Genomic DNA, 17498 nt, shown 5'->3' on the forward strand with positions numbered 1-17498 from the left:
ATAGATGTTGAAGTAAATGTTCAGAGATATACCGCAGATCTACAATAATTGATATTGATAAGAAGATTGATGATGCAATGCGCTTTAGATATTATCACAAATATTGAGTGTAATAACATGACAAACACATAAACATGAATGACCTAATCAAACACACATGCTTGCATGAGGATTGATGTGACTTTTCTCCATGATGCTTGAAGGATATGGTGGGATGAAATGTTGCCTTTAATGCTTGATGATGAATGTGTGAATACCATGCATGGAGTTCTAGAATTAAAATGAATTGATAGGATGTCCTTATATAGGGTTCCCTAGGTAAATTACCAGTTAGGCTGACCTCCAATGGTCAAGTTGAGCCACGAGGACCAAAATCCATTAGGGAGTGAGAAAGCTTGCCCAAATTTGAATTGGATCCTATTTAAGGAGGACTAGGGTGGTGGGGTGCCTTGGTCCATACTAGGGTGCCACCACACCCTTGTTGTCCAAAAAAAGGACAAACAAATCAACAAATGGGAGAGGACGACTCTAAGATGGGGCCCACTCAGTGGTGTCAACAGGTGACATCAGAGTCAAATAAAAATGAGGCCAAAATTGGCCTAGGGGGGAATGGAGATAGGACACACTAAGGTAGGAGCACAAACATGTGGTGTGAATTGTACCAATTACAATTTATGACACTACAATTTGTATATCTACCCCCAAGGCAGTAACCCTCTTTAAGCCTTGTGTTTTTAAACAATAATTCCTCATATACCCTTTCCTTTAGTAATGAGAACGCCATATGTTTTTTTACCTTTATTTGATTCTTCTTTTTCCATTATCTCTTGGTACAAAGTTGTTTGATTTCTAACTATATTTTCTATATTGCATCATTTTCTTTCTCCCTATCTACTCTTCTTCAGGGTTGTGCCTTAGTGGGAGGCCAAGGGCACCACATCTGAGTAAGTATCAAAAATATTGTGTCACCCATTGTTGCCTTGATTTTTTTACAATTCCAATGATAAATATTTAGCCTTCTATTTCTCAATTTAAAGTTCCTCCAGTTTGTGAGAGACTCCTTCCAATATTTTTTCACATTCTTTTATGGTTTCTCCCTTCTTATGTACCAGTCCTCTCATTTTACATTCACTCTTAAATGGTACTTATGGGGTGTCAAAGTTTTCCAAAAAACATTTTTTTCACATCTTTAGAACATTTATCAAGTTTCAGATACTCGATTCTATAGCAATCTAGTACATCTTTTCTCAAAGATCCAAAATAGTCAAATAACATAGAATTTTCTTCATCAACTCCTTTTCTCTACCAAAGTGACTCTAGTGTAAAGATATGCTCCACAACTTTAGTAGTATACTTATTGAATATTGGGAGTTCAAATGAAGAATCTAAAGTACACTTGACTTCTTATTTTATTTTACTTAGGGGATTTATCACCTTCTTCTCCTTCTTAATGCTTCTTATTTTTGCTATAAACTTGACTTCTTATTTCCCTTTCTCGATCTCAAAGTTTTATTTCCCAAAAATCTTTTCATGGTCTGTTACAAATTTCTCTTGTGGACTCTTTCTTTTTTCTCATGACACTTCTTGAAAAAAATTCCTTTGTTTTATGCAACATAGGGGATAGATCCTACTCCAGGGGTTACACCTCTTCATAACACTATTTTTTATTTGGTGGTATTTTTATTTGTGAATGACATTTTATTTATTATCAACAAATCCTTTCCTAAATTAAACATAGTCTTATTTCCTTTTTTATTTCATCTTTTCTTAGCTTTCTCACACTACTATTAATTAATTTTTATAAATGATCATCTTTGCCAGATAATATATGTCCAAGCCTTTTATAGAAACTCTACAATTTTTTATCAAAATTAATTATGATATTTGAAAAATATGATTGTATTTATGAATTTTGGTTAAATGGGGTAATGTTAGAGCGTCATTGCTTTCATGGTTATCTACCAATAACTTCCTTGATACCCCATATTCTTTTGCCTCTTTCCCATTCTATCAAAAAAGTTTTGTACTCTCTCTAGTTGGTAGGTTAATTGTTACAAAGTCTTCCATTCTTTTTTTAGATATTATCATATCATATTTTTTTGTAGCACCCACATTTTCATGCTTAACAACACCTTATTGGTGCATTCACTCTCCATATTCTCTAAAGCCTAAAAGTCCTTCATGGTTTTAATGAAGGCCAAAACTTTCTCCACCCAACCATCCAAGTCATACTTGGCTCATTTTTAATGTCTTTAGCTTTAAAAATAGATATTATATTCAAAACCATGGGCACATAGTATATTTGAATAGATATCGAATTCCAAATGAAAGGGAAACTATACCCCAATCTTATGCTTCTTCATAAACTTTTTATGGATTTCCAAAATTTGTTGAGTGAATTCCAACAAGATCACCTTGTTACTAGAAAAATATTTTTAGCGAATATGAGACTTGAAAAAATAAATATCTTAATATAGGAAGATTTGGTGAATTGGAAGAAGTAATGTCCCCACCCAAATATCAATTGTCTAGCCTCATCTAAAATCCTTATAGATTCATTACTTGAGAGCCTATTGATAATAGGGTGTATGAAAGCACCATTAACCCTTTTGAACCATTTCTAGGATTTGTTGAGTAGGTGAATCCGATGTTTATAGTTTCTTTTCTCTTCATCTCCCTCACCCAACATGCCATCTATTATTGATCTAAAAAATGTGGCCTATCTTGCTAGCAAGTATACAATAAAAGAAGTTATTTAGAAATTATTAATATATTGGACATTAGTCAATTGATAAAAAATAATTATTGATAAGTTAGACCCCCAAAAATATTCAACATCTTCTATAATGACATAAATGTATTGATACATAAAGGTATGTAAAGCTCAAATCCAAGATTTCCCATAACTCTTCTTAATAGAGTAGTTATGTCACCAAATTTCCCTCAAAAGTACATCTTGGTAAGGTTCTTTAGGACCTTGATGAAGGAATTTCTTTGCTTTGTTAGCTAGGAACTATCAAGGTGTGTGATGTTGTGCTCTTTCTTTTCCTCAAAGAATTTCATGGCTTGTTCCTCTTTTAAAGTCTTCAACACAACCTTGATAGGTAAGTGTAAGACATGTTCTATATATTTCAGGCTTATATTGAGTGCAAGGTTCCATTCTAATATTTGGAGGTTCTAGTGTTTCTAGTGTTAGGGTCACAGTGTGTTGCACAAGATAAGATCAATTTTGAGAATTGAAGGGTAGCTAAGGATCCAACAAATTGTGTTGCACAAGCTAAGATCAATTTTGAGAATTGAAGGGTAGCTAAGGATCCAACAAATTGTGCCAACCTAGAATTGCCTATGATTCAAGACTAAGAAGTGGTCTCATTTCTGAAGGTTCTCTTATCGAATTCCTCTAAATCTATATGATCTAGGTAGGTATTAGAAATTTAAAATACTATATAAATCATTTTGGAGACCTTAAGAACTCCCTCAAACTCTCAATTCATCATAATTAGAACTTACTCCATTTTTTTAATTACCTTATTAATCATTATATATAAAGTAAAATGAACCTAATAAATTACCATACATAAATATTTTGCTTCTTTTACCTAAGATTTAAGTTTTAAGTGTTAAATACTTTCCCTATAGTCCTAAAGGTTTTGTTAAATCAGAAAGGGTTTAAACCTAAATTTTAAATTGATGTTAAAAGGGGATTGCAGGGGGCTTTTAGTTGCCAAGTATGAGAGAGAGAGTCTTGATGTTTTGTTTTCTCTAACTTTCCAAGCAAAAACCACATTGGAGAAAGGGATAGGTTGAAAGGAGTTTAATTACTTAAGGGAAGCCATGTTTGAGAGTTTCCACGTTATAGGTGATGGAGAGAGTTCTCATGCTGGGCGTGGAACTTAGTCGTGTTGCTCAGGTTTATATGCCGCGTTTCAAAAGTAAGAGGAAAATGTGGGATGTTGAAGTAGAGGGGTTTCAGGAGGATTAAACAGCTCATGTCCATGTACTTTGGTTTATATGCCGCGTTTCAAAAGTAAGAGGAAAATGTGGGATGTTGAAGTAGAGGGGTTTCAGGAGGATTAAACAGCTCATGTCCATGTACTTTGGTTTATATGCCGCGTTTCAAAAGTAAGAGGAAAATGTGGGATGTTGAAGTAGAGGGGTTTCAGGAGGATTAAACAGCTCATGTCCATGTACTTACTAATCTTTCAGCTGCAACCTTAACATTGAGTTCACTTTATGCAGGTCAGTTCGTTTCTTCGGCTGCCCCATTAAAATCTTTGCCTGGTAATAAGTCATCACATAAGTGCATGTACTATTATTTGTGAAGAGCCTTATATATAGACATGTTAACAAAGATTTCCTTTAGGTAAATGTATGGGTGATAGAACGTGTGCCTTAAATGTTGTTGAGGGTTTCAGAGGATAATGAGGAAAAATCTGTTTTGATCTAAACTTTTACGCTATCGGCTTCATGCTAAATAATCACGTCCTTCTATGTCACGAAAAGTGTCCATGAGATTGTAGTAAAATCAGAATTGCTTGAAGAATTTGGCCTAAGAGAAAAAAAAGAGGGCGGATCAATGACTCAGGACAAAAATTTAATGGTTTTGGAGAAGACAAATTCTGCTAGTGTCATAATGTAACCAAGTGAGAATATGACGCTCCATTAAGAGGATGTTGCAAGGACTGTTCAGGGCTAGTCATGAATGTGCAGCCCAGAAAGGCAGTTCACAATGACATTAGATGTCATTGATGATGACAGAGCTTTAGTCCAACATATGTAGGGAACTATGAAGACATCTGGCAGTTAAAAGCACGGTAATGTAGTCCTACAAAGAACAGTGATAGGATAGACAGCTTTATGACACACATGAATGCATATGACAATCCTGTATAGCCATGAAAGTGACAGTTGCATTCTTATGTATGCCCACTGTCAAATTAGGATAAAAGCTAGAGAAAAGGAAGGACAATCGTCATAGGGTATAATGACAGTCTTAGGGCTATGAAAAAGAAAGTCACCATGCTAAAAGATGCAAGCAAGACAGTCATAGAGAGAACCAATAATGAATAATGATGATAGTCAAATGATGACAGGGCATAATGTATAGTGAGAGGAGGTCTCTACAAGTCTTTTTTAAGTCATTGTTCTCAAAATACGTGTACAAGATTAAAAGAAGCATAATGACAAATAAAGATAATCAAATGCCATGAAGCAAGTACAGTGCCAAGCAACAATAATTGTAATGCCAAAGTCAAAAGACAACAAGGGCTAAAAGAGAGAATATTCAAGAAGAGGAATCATCTTATGAAATTAACAGGGACAACTATGAAGAATAAGATCTTATAAGTTAAACATAGCAAAATTTATTGATGATAGTCCTCTAATGACTCTTGGCAAGTTTTGTAGGCCAAATCCATGTTAATAAGTGATGAAAGACCTAGAGTGGTGATGAGGTGTTTGCAATCATAAGTTGCGTAATTTCAAGAAGGCAGAGTTTCATATGATGCCAAGGGTGGCCAATATTCTAAAAAAGAGACATAGGGGCAGCAAATAAGTCACAGTGAACAAGAGGGCAACGACAAGAAAAAATCTAACGAAGACAACTTTGGCATGGGACAAACGGCTCAAAAAAGTGTTTATTCCCATGGGGTAAAGGTTTCACAAGCAAGCAGGCTATAGAAGCCTAAAAGGAATAGTGATACTCAAGATAGGAAGATGACTGTTAGAATAAATAAAACAGGTAAAAGAGTTGTACGTATGTGTCAAAGAATCCTAGTTTGAAACAATAACTAACTGTAGACCCGTTCCTCAGATCCAGTTAGCTGTCAAGAGTCCATTTACCTGTCCATCTTCATCAGTGTGCTGTACAACATCAAATAGTTTGCCGTCAGTCTATTTAGCAGATATTTAGGAAACTTGTTTATCTCCATTTCTGTATAAATATGTATCTTTTGTTCAATAAGAATCAAGATGAATGCTCGAATTCCTTTTTTCTGTTTTTTAATTTTCTGCTATTTGGTTTTTTCTATTAATGACACCCTTAAAGCCCTTGTCGATGGAGAGGACAGCGTGAAAGGTGGCAACATTGTGAAGTATGAAGAAAGAGCAAAGAGCTAAAATTATATCTCTGTCATGCCAAGAGCAAGCCTTATGAAGTCTAGAGTAGAGATGGTGCATGACAGTCGTTTCGTGGTAAATGAAAATGATCACTACTTGAGTGCCTAAAAGATAATGCTATGGAAACAATGGACATTGATAGAGATAGGAAAAGATAAGCATAGTCATCTTATGACAAGTGATGAATAAGAAAGCTTCATAGGGTAGGCGTAACTTGTCAAAGACAAAAGATAGTTGGAGAGGTCTAAGATAGTGAACATCATGAAGAGACCATGTGTACATAAGGATATCTATGAAGGTTGCAAAGTGTTCATGTCAATAGTCCTAATGACAGTGTTTGAAACATGATAATCTTCAACAATGTCAAGAATCAGAAAAAAATGAGGACAATCATATGGTAAATGATAGAATAGACAGAGCTATTAAAGACTCCATTCATTGATGACTACCATGGCCAAGATAACGGTATAGCAATGACAATCCCTTTACTAAACAACAAGAAGCTAAAAATCCAACAAAGACAAGACAGAGTTAAAAGCACAATGATGAGTGAAGAAGACAGTCCAAGCTTTCTAGTGTCTAGCAATCTGAAATAGTAACTGTGGACTGAGGTGCAACAACAGTCATTATGAGAATGCAGAAACATAACAGTCCACAAAACTTGGTTGACAGTCCATGACAAGTAGTCTTAAAGAGAGCAATCGGAAGGCAAATACAAAGACAAGGGCTGCAGGCAAGCATAGTTCCTGCCAAAGACTGGAAGAACAATTTTGGTTTGTTTATTTTCTTGGTGTGTGCAATAGGAGTATGCCATATTTCTAGGCTAGATATTTTCAATAACCCCAAAATGCTAGGTTTGCTTCAGGAAAATCAACATACTAATTTAAATTTCTGGACTAATGCAAAGTTTATTGTGATAACATCTGAGAAACCACTCAGAAGGCCTTTTAGTCAATGGGGCTGTGGTCCAGATCTAAATATTAACCTTTATAGATTAATTAAATAGGTTAATCTATTCAAGTTTTAGTTTAAATAATTTTTATGTGGCAATTAAATTGTTTTTTACTGTTGTTAAATAAGAATGTAAATTATTGTAGAGCTTCTGGATTTGATTGTGTTAGCAAGTTTTTTACCATCAACGTTTCGAATCACACTCTGTGATCCATCATCAGGATGAAAGAGAGCCTAGGATCCATTTCAATCCTGGGCTCTCTTTCATCTTGATGATGGATCACAGAGTGTGATTCGAAACGTTGATGGTAAAAAACTTGCTAACACAATCGAATCCAGAAGCTCTACAATAATTTATTATGGAATGTGGAAATTTGATATCTTTAAAAGAATGTAATTTTTTTTTTAACAATTCCTCAATATATTTTTTATGTGACAATTAAATTGTTCTTCACTCTTTATACATAACAATGTAAATCTTTATTTATATACAATAATAATACAATCCCATTTTATGATATTTTTGATAAAATTATATATATATATATATATATTTTTTTTTGATAAAATTACAAATATAATATAATATAATTCAAGAGAAAAGTGTTGTATACTCGATGGTTCAAGGACATTGTCCATGGTAGATACAATTTGAAAAGAAAATCAAAGACCATAAATGTAGAATAGCTAACAAATTGTAAGCATTGCTTAGTAAGTCTGCACCATCATAATGTAGAACAACTGGCATCTATTCTTGCAATCTCAGCCATGGCAAGAGCTTTACCAAGAACAGATAGACCAGGGTAACCATATCCTTGCAAGCCATGCCAGACATAAAGGTGTGAAATTCTGAGCGGTTTGTAGGGAACAAAAGAACCACATATAGCTTGTCTTTGACCTCAATGGTACCTCTAGCCACCTTAATATTTGCAAACTTTGGGACAATCTCAAATGGAAATTCTACTTGCGCCCAACAGTGGAAAAATTGTTAAAAATTTTATAAATGTGAGATTTACAAAAAATAGGGCTATATATTCATATGTGAATATTTCAATAAAAGACATTATAAATCTATCACTATATGAGAAACCTATGGAAAAAATATGATAAATGTGTTAATAATCACAAACAGTAGAGTTCTTAGCAAAACTAACTTCTCATGCTTCACTAGAAAAAAGGCAACAACTGAATGTTTCAAGTAACTAACAAAGAAAAAAAGGATCAAAGACCATTGCCTGTGATTTAAATAGAGTCAAATTGACTAATTCAATCAACAGATAAATAAATCAATTTACAGTACTTAAGAGAGCATGATTTCTCCTGCAGGTCCACACTATTAAAAAGTTGACTCTTTTTAAAAATTTCTGAAATTCAGATGCATTTTCTCATACTCCACAGTTCAAGCTATTGTTAAATATAACAACTGTTGTAGACAAATTTGCTGATCCCAATGTCATTTGGTGGACAGGAATCAGAGGATTGATGTTAATTCTGGATGAAGAATTTGACATTTCACACTCCAGGAAAGAAACTTTCGTACTGAAGCAAAGACAAAATTTTATAGATGAAAAGTAAATTGTTTCTGTTAAAAAGCCTCATCTATTGAATTGTGTGGAAGAAAATTATTTTCATACTATCAGTTTTACTATTAAGAATTAAAAGTCCAGAAATGGAAAAAATACACAAAAAAGGTGAAGAGTCACACAACAGAAATGTGCCTAAGCCTATATTCCAGCAACATCAATTATTGAATAGAAGAAACAACACTTAGGGAAAATAGAAACTAATAATACATGATGATGTTTTGTTTCAGTCTAATTGCTATCCTACTGATCTGAATGCAAGGAAGCATATAATATGGCTAACAAAGATTGCAAGTGAATCTTATTCTTCCTGATTGAATATACAGTTTAGGATTATTCTACACATTCTTACCAACAGTGTTTGAACTCACAGTCACTTCCTTCACAATTTGTTTTTCCTTATCACCTAAAAATGATATAACCGTCAACTCAAATATTAATCTGGAGCTATTTGTTATGTTGGAAAGGTATAACTAGTGTAGCATACATTGCACAGAATAAAGTGTTTTGTCAAAGTAAATATGACCATATTCTATAAAGTCTGCAAGAATTTCGAGGCAAAAATTGGAATGCTTGCACTTGAAACCAGTGCAAGTTTCAAGCATAGCCTTGTAAAATGCTTCATGGTATCTCGCACAATATTGTTATATAAATGGGCAGTAATATCATAAAGGGGAGAGAATATATTGAGAAGAGGAGGTGACTTTCTGAAACATACCTTTGCAATTATAGGGGTAATTTCAGCTTCAACAACTTCCTTAACTTGCTTACAAATAGCCTTCTCATCAATAGTTAGAAGATCATCTCACTGATAATAATCATATACTACAAAACAGAAAGGACAATAGAAATAGTAGTAGTTAGGTGTCTAATATTTGAAACAAAGATAGAATTCCAAATATTAGCTTATATTTTACATTGGAAAGGAAATAAATTCTTGTAATTTTCCCATGAAAAAGTGTGATGCAGTGTCCATGTGCATTAAATTTTACGAGATCTCATCCAGCTAGCAATATTTAAATAACATTTATATTGAACAACGAGAAACAAATCAGTGAGTCAGTCTATGGTCTCATAACAAGAGCTAAAAGTCTAATATTTTGATATTTTGAAATTTTATGTCATCCAATAAAAAAGATATTCTTTGAAACGTGCAATAAGTGCTAATATCAGAAGAGATGCAACTCTATATATCTCAACCACTTTAAAGCGATTGGGCAACCACAAAAAGATGGAAATTTTTCCTATGATCTAATTCATATTTTTTGTTATCTTTTTGGATCACAACCAGCTTACCAGGTGACTAAAGTGCAACAAATGCAGTGATGCCTGACCATATACAACTTTATATAGCATAAATGTCTAACAGGGTATTAACCGAGCTATATGTGTATAGATTCACATTTACAATGCTTCTTATGGTCAGAGTTTGGCACCTCTATTGTTTTTTGGTCCTCTGAATAATGGGTGTGTTGAGCATCACTTTGCAGAGGACTCAAGTGCATTAAATGAACTAGATTATTTGACAATATGCAACACTGCAACATCAACTTAGACATGGGCAGATCCACAAACAAAGATCCGCATATGACATTATTCTGCTGCATTTATTGCATTTTAGCATAATTATTGTCATTTTCCATTTCTTAAGCTTGTGATCCACTGTTAACAGTGAGAGTTTTGAATGCACAGAGTTCTTTGAGACCAATGTCAATTGAGGCAAGCAAAATGAGTTAGTAAATGAAAGATCTGTAATTGCAAGCAAAAAATGAAAACCTTATCATATGTTTTAACTTCTAAGGTAACACAAATTAATGATGGGGACAAAAGTAATGGTTTCATGTTTTGGTGTGGATTTACATTTACAAACAAAAATGGCACAAGATCTCTATTACCTGTGTCGTGCAGATATTACTAGTGGCCTCATCTCCCTGATGTACTGCTCCCTCATCTACATTGCCATCCTCAACGTAGGCTTTTCATGAGAATCCACACTAACTCCGATAATCCTCCCAGGCATCATTCTTTTGTACACTTGAGAGGTAGCCAAGAAAGCGGGATGAGGCCCTCCAAAGTCCATAGGAACACCAAACCTCTAAGCAAACCCAACAATAGTATCAACCCTAAATTCCCAAGGAGGCTTGAGCATTGTGAGGGCCAACAAATCAGTAGCCATGACAACCTTCACACTATTACCAGGAGCATTCTTTACAAAATCATAGTAATCAAAAACTTCCACCTCTGTCCTAGGGTACTGCACAAGCACCCTAAAAACATCCTTCGAACTAGAATCAAAATCCTTCAGATCAGATTTAATGACATTTAAGTCGAAACCACTTGCACTTGTTTGGCACACATCATATGTCTGTGGATGGCAATTTGTAGCAATGAGAAAAGTCTTTTTCTTAGCTCGGGTTGTATTATTACACATAGCCATAGCCTCTGTAGTAGTAGTGTCATCGTCTAACAGAGAAGCATTTGACAAGGGGAACCATGGTGGCTTGCTCTGGTAGTGCTGCGCTGTTGTGGAGCTGCATGAAGGTGATGCTGTCTCAAAGCGCCTCTTTGGAGATTGACCGCGCTTCGGATTGGAAGCCCAATGATGGCATACAAGAGCTGATTGTTTGAAGGGCCTATTTATGGCTTTAGGCAGAGTGGAGAATTTTTTGTAGACGCGAGTGACGACGCAAATGATTGTGGATGTGGGATTTGGAAAGGTGGAGGATGCGCTTCAAAAGAGCGCTATTGGCAACACTATCCAAGTCTTCTTTGCATGCAGAAATTGCCACTATGTCAACTCATCAATACAGTAAAAACACTAATTGCCAATTGTCGAGACCACTAATTATTTGTATAGGTTTCTGCACCTTCTCTATAATATCCCCGATAATTTTTTTTGATTTTTTCAATAGCAAGATCACAATCACACCAATCACCTGTTAGGGTTAGAACAATGAAATTCAAATAGCTGAAGGGAACCCTTCCACCTTTTGTTCACCAAGAGCCCAATCTGGGAGGGTGAGAGCATACGGTGTTCCAGGGATCGTTAGCACCGTAATTCAATTGAAAGCTGAAATACAATAATGGGTGGCAAGCCATCCCCTTCTACTTATCCAGCAGGTAAACAAGAAACTTGGTAGTAAACCAGCCAAGAGAACAACACACCAATAGACCAATCACTCAACCGCAATGTTTCAGCGGGAGGACCGAATCACATCAAAGCTCAATTCGACCGCTTATTCAGCGGGAGGACCGAATCACATCAAAGCTCAATTCGACCGCTTATTCAGCGGGAGGACCATTACAAACATAAAATCACTCAACCACTTACTCTGTGGGAGGACAAAACTTCATAACTGAATTACAGAGCAAGAAGGCGGCTAAGCTAGCCTCTTCCACTTATGTAGTGGGCAAGCAACACTCAAGAAATGGTTAGTAGTACTACTACTTAACCTTACAATTCAAAAAGAGAAGATTAGAGATGATATCCAATGCAGATTACAGCAAGAAACAACTAACAAATTAACTCAAATCATGCTACTGGTGCTGTACCAAAAATCTGAAGTCAAACAAGCATAACTAGTCTCAATCGGCAACACCAAAATGATCATAACTCACTCAAATGAAGTTAGAAACACTCCAAATCAAATGCGAATGAAAGATATAACCTGGACGATGAAACATGAACACAAAACCTGCAGTCCAGTCGCCTCCAAACAGCAGCACGCATCCCAATGCACCCCTAGAATGGTATGGCCCAGCTGAAAGGTATGATTTGCAACTAAAAAATCCAATTCTTCAAATCAACGGCTATAAAATTGCAGACTATATCGCCTCCATGCCACGTTTTGATAGAGCCAATACCCAGAATGAAGGAATCACTTGGTCAAAGATGTATGAGAAAAATATGGTTTCAGCAACTCTGCAACCAGCAGCAAGAAAACACTCCAAAACCCCCACAAAACATTTCACACTCAGCAAAACACTCTCTAACAGCACTGGAAATACAAGAACATAGCTAGGTACTATCTTCCAAGTACGAAACTGAGACTTAGCTAGGAAGCCACACTTCGAAGCTCAGATTTTCAATCGCCAAGCCGGCAGCATAACAATGCAATTTCATAAGATATCCAAATGGGAGGTCAAACACTTGTATTTATAGTTTTTTCCCTTTGAAATTCAAATGTAAATGCTCCCAAATTCACTTCTCCAATTTGCATTTCATTTCACAAGCACATGGCGTCCAAATGACATTTCATTTCATTTTCCAAGGTGGGCGCCCAAGTTGCATTTTTACCAATAATTTCAACAAGTTCGAACTTGCCCAAGTCTTCAATAATAACATAATGCATTCTTCAAATTTCAACGCCTAACTTAGGAAAAAATAACATTGATCTTTTTCCTAAGTTGCCCAATATATCATTAATCAATAATAAAATAATAAAATATTAAACCTTAGGATAAGGAAATAATATTTAATTAAATCACTTATGACTCCAATACTGATTATCAACAAAATCCAGGATGAAGCTGAGCAATGAAGACCACTGAACTGCTACAGGATCGGGACCCTATCCAAACTGCTAAAAATAGATTTGCTCAATACGCCACTTACTAAAAATAGTAAGTCATGAAATACTCCTCCGAAAAACATGATATCTGCACCCGAAGAAAGAGATTGGAAAGCTCAGTAAGATAGCATCATCCAAACAACCAAACCCTAACTTACTAAAAATAGTAAGTTCTCACTTCACAAAAGAATTGAATGCATGTTATGCCACCCTAGAGCTCATGAAAAACCCAGAAGGAAACCATAGGCATAACCGAAGAATTCCCTCTTGGTAAACCCTAAAAAGCTCGAGCAGAACTCCACAAAAGTTGGGAACCCTAATTCTCCTTTCCAAATAGCCTATGGGTCTCCGGAATAGGCCAATGGACCACTGAACTAATCACTGCGGAAAAGGGGACATTACAATCCGCCCTTCCCAAAATGGCTTGTCCTCAAGCAATGCCATCACAACTCCCAAAAATTTTAAACTGATCTGCACCAAAGCAAGTATGATCCCAGGGTCCCATGCCCGTCTGAAGAAGAACCCACCATGCTGATGCTGCGCCACTCTGATGACATCACTGAAAACATCATGCCAAAACTACACTAACCTCCCTTCTAACTCCAAAATGTTACCATCCATGATGCTCAGATTGAAAAATCTTGAAGGACTGACATCACTATCGTGCAGCATCTCATGCCGATAAAGGTATGAGTAATCAATATCGACAATGCCACTATCTATCACAAGCCTGGGCAATAGGAAATAAAGTCTACACAACTCACAATCAAACTCCACAACATATCTCCCCAAGGTGTCAAGCAGAGCCATGACTAGAAATGTGACTTCTCCAAATCTCCCTGCAAAGATGAAAACAATCCTTTGCAAGAGCTCAACAACCTCATCCCCATAACTCCACATGAGTCTAGTAGGCCTCAATTGAATTATTCTGATACAACCATGGAGACTTCTGAAATCTCTTATAGTTCTCACTCCAAGCACCTCTGAATGATGAACCATAGAAAGCAAAGGTTCGCTGTCCCAATCATAAGTAGAAGAGAGGGCATAAGAATAACCACTAGTTAGAGCTTGAACACTTCCCATACACAGATATTGACTGCCCCAACTCGCCATACCTCTCATCTAAGACCATAAACCCATCTTGCCAAGAGACTGTGAAGTCTGAAAAAGAGTACACCAACAGCCTGTTGAATTTTAGACTTTCAGATTTAACCTATACTCAGAAAAACTGAAGTTAATTACTAAATCAATATATTTGCTGTTTAGTTTAATTACTTTCAGACTTAGACATAAACATAAATTGAACAAAATGAACACAACACACAAATACCCTGGGAAAACCTCCTAGGAGGAAAAACCCAGCCAACAGATCTTCAAATCTGACTATGAATTATATTCAATTGTAACAGTACATTACTTAGCTGGTAGCTTTGATGTGGCACACCAATTTGTCTAAGCCTTTCACACATCAATACACCTCTTGAATCTGTTTTGCATATAACAGCAAGATGACCTTCAGATGAGCAGATCTGGAAATTGTCTTTGGCTTCACATATGTCTTGCAATTCACATCTTCTATTGAAGTTCACCCTTGTATCAACAATCGCCTCAATGCACAATTCCTTCACTTCACATTTAGAATTCTTTCTTTCTGATTTTCGCACTTGCAGAATGATTATCGCATATGATATGATTGATTTAATGAGGTCAAGTAGCTTTTTATTTATATGAGGCAAGAGGACCTATTTGAGGTCGGCTTGGTGCTGATCCCTTTTATTTGTTTTATTACTTTATAGGGTCGGCCCTATTAGAGGGAACACGTTTCCCTTTAGTGTGGCGTGTGAGAAGGGAGAGAAGGGCCCATCCCTTGGCGGATTCCAATGTTGCCTTAAGGTAATTGGAATCCGCATTCTACCTAGTTACAATCAACACAGCCCACCAAGTTTGAAATGATTAACTCGAGATCTGATTTTAGGAAAATCAGCATTCAAGAAGATGAACAACTGCTGCAACACCGGAAATCATCATCCAAAACAACACATATGCTCACGTTCAAGGCTAGGAATGTCTTCTCTAGTGATTCCAACTCCACATAGCACCATCCTTTGCTCAAAATATCTTTCCAATCCACTAGTTGATGAGCAAAAGGAACCATCAAACACATTTGAAGATCAGAATCTGAACTCATGTGTAAGCTGATCACATTATGGACAGTAGTGCTAACCCTCATTGTCACAACTCCAAGGCTCTCTGAAATATGAGCCATAGCATAAAGAAGTTCACTATCTTGGATCAACTTTTGAGGCGAACAATGAATTTTCCAAGTATAAGCATGAAAGTTGAGCATTCCAATGCTCAAAAATAAATCAAAGGTGACTGGAAAACACCTCCAAGCAATCTCTAATTGAAAACTTTCACTTGCATGACCAAAGAAATTGCACTGACTCCCCTGAATGAGAGAAAACCATAAAATGAAGTGGTTAATTTGCGATCAATCAGCAAGCCCAAATCTGAAAATCTGATCCATTCTTTTCCAAAGAAGATGCCCAAGAGTATGCATTTGTTCAATGCTCCAATTTTGAAACAATATCTCATTGTTGCAAATTGCACCTAGATCCCAAATTCTGCAATGTGATCCACCCTCATCACTGAAGTCAAAAGGAATTCCCACATCAAACTTGAAAAGTGGATTAACAAATGTCCAATCAGCATCTGTATCAAACAACGAACTATCAACCTGCTGATTACTATCAGAGTCATGCTCCACCCAAACATTCTTTTGCTCCAAAATCACTTTTTCAGTTTTTTGGGGACAAAGAACAAGATCATACTCCTCCTGAATGCAATCAAGCTCCTCCATTACCTGATTGATCTCCTTGGCCATTTCTCTATTCTCTTGCTCTCTTAAATGTTTGGCCTCATAAAGCTGATCATTTGCTTCAAGAAGTGTCTCTTGGACACTTTTGAAAGAAAGCCTAGTGGAATCAAGCTCAATGGTATGCTCACTAACCTCTCTCCTCAATTACTTATTCAAAGACAAAGTCTCATCAGCAAACTTGGTGGCAACATCTCTATCATGCATCATGTGTAAGAAAACTAATTTTATTCCTTCCATTGTGTTCTTGATCATGTGCAAATCAGCAAGGGGTACATTTTGTTTACATTGGTCTCTTGGTGTGATGAAGATGAATTTTTCATCTAGGCTTCTAATGTCATCCAATCTAGATAAAGTGTGTATTTCATTTTCAGTAGACACCAACAATTCATTCTTCCAATCATAATCATGCAAGGCAAATGTATTGCTGTTATAATGAATACCAGAATCATAACTATCACATTGGGCATGAAAGTCTTCTAGGCTGTCACAAATCACCTGTGCCTCTTCTTTATCACCCTCAACAATGAACTGTGACTCTAGATCAACGAGGTCACTATGTCTATGCTCAAGATCAACAACATGCATTGATAAATCAGTCATGTCATCCACACCATCAGTGCCATCTTCCATGTAAACATTGTTCTTTAAAACCAATACAATATTAGGATCAAATGTAAATTCATCCCATATTGGATCCTCTTCAAACTTAGTTTCTTTTACACCTGGATCCCAAATGCTAAAAGGCTGATTACTTTGTTTAGTTAAAAAGTGCTCACCATAGCTCCAAGCATCCTCCAACTTAGATCTTGAATCTTCTCTTAGTTTTCGCTTCCACACATTGCTATTCTCACCAAGAGCAATGCTAGAAACAAGTGATGTTCCATCTTCCCACTCAAACAGTGGATTGTCATATGTTTTCACTTTACCCATCTCAAACAATGGGTTATCAATGATCTGAAAAGTATTTCCTTTTTCCAACTTAGACCAACAATCTTGTTGTCCTAAATCTGAAAATTCCAATTTAGGACATTGCTCAAAGACTTTCAGAATTTGGTCAAGCTCATTCTTCAAACTATGAGTCTCAACACCATTGTTTTGAAATGCAATTTCTGATTGGTCCTCTAAATCTGCCCCTTGAATGTCATCATTTTGGCATATTTTAAACTCACAGAATAGGACAGCCTCTTGGTCATTAGGAACTTCATCATTAGCTGCAATCTTTTCAGCTTCATAACATGAATCTCCATCCAACAATTTGTTAACCTTTTCCTCTTGTTCAACATCTTCAATTTAAAACAATGCGAGACACGCAATGGATTTCAAAGAATTGATTATCAGAATGAGCAAGACGCTCATAAATAATACAAGGATATTTACAAGAATAGCAAGTTTCTAATA

General features: G+C 36.0%; 1 long non-coding RNA gene across 1 annotated transcript; it reads left to right on the plus strand.

Annotated features, from left to right (window-relative positions):
• Positions 1–3750: 3750 nt before the first annotated feature.
• On the plus strand, positions 3751–8886 carry LOC131027674 (uncharacterized). The gene is made up of 2 exons (XR_009102522.2): positions 3751–4239; positions 8537–8886. It is a non-coding gene; the product is annotated as an uncharacterized LOC131027674 (long non-coding RNA).
• Positions 8887–17498: the final 8612 nt, after the last annotated feature.

Source organism: Cryptomeria japonica, chromosome 8, assembly GCF_030272615.1.
Source record: "Cryptomeria japonica chromosome 8, Sugi_1.0, whole genome shotgun sequence".
NCBI classification, from domain to species: Eukaryota; Viridiplantae; Streptophyta; class Pinopsida; order Cupressales; family Cupressaceae; genus Cryptomeria; species Cryptomeria japonica.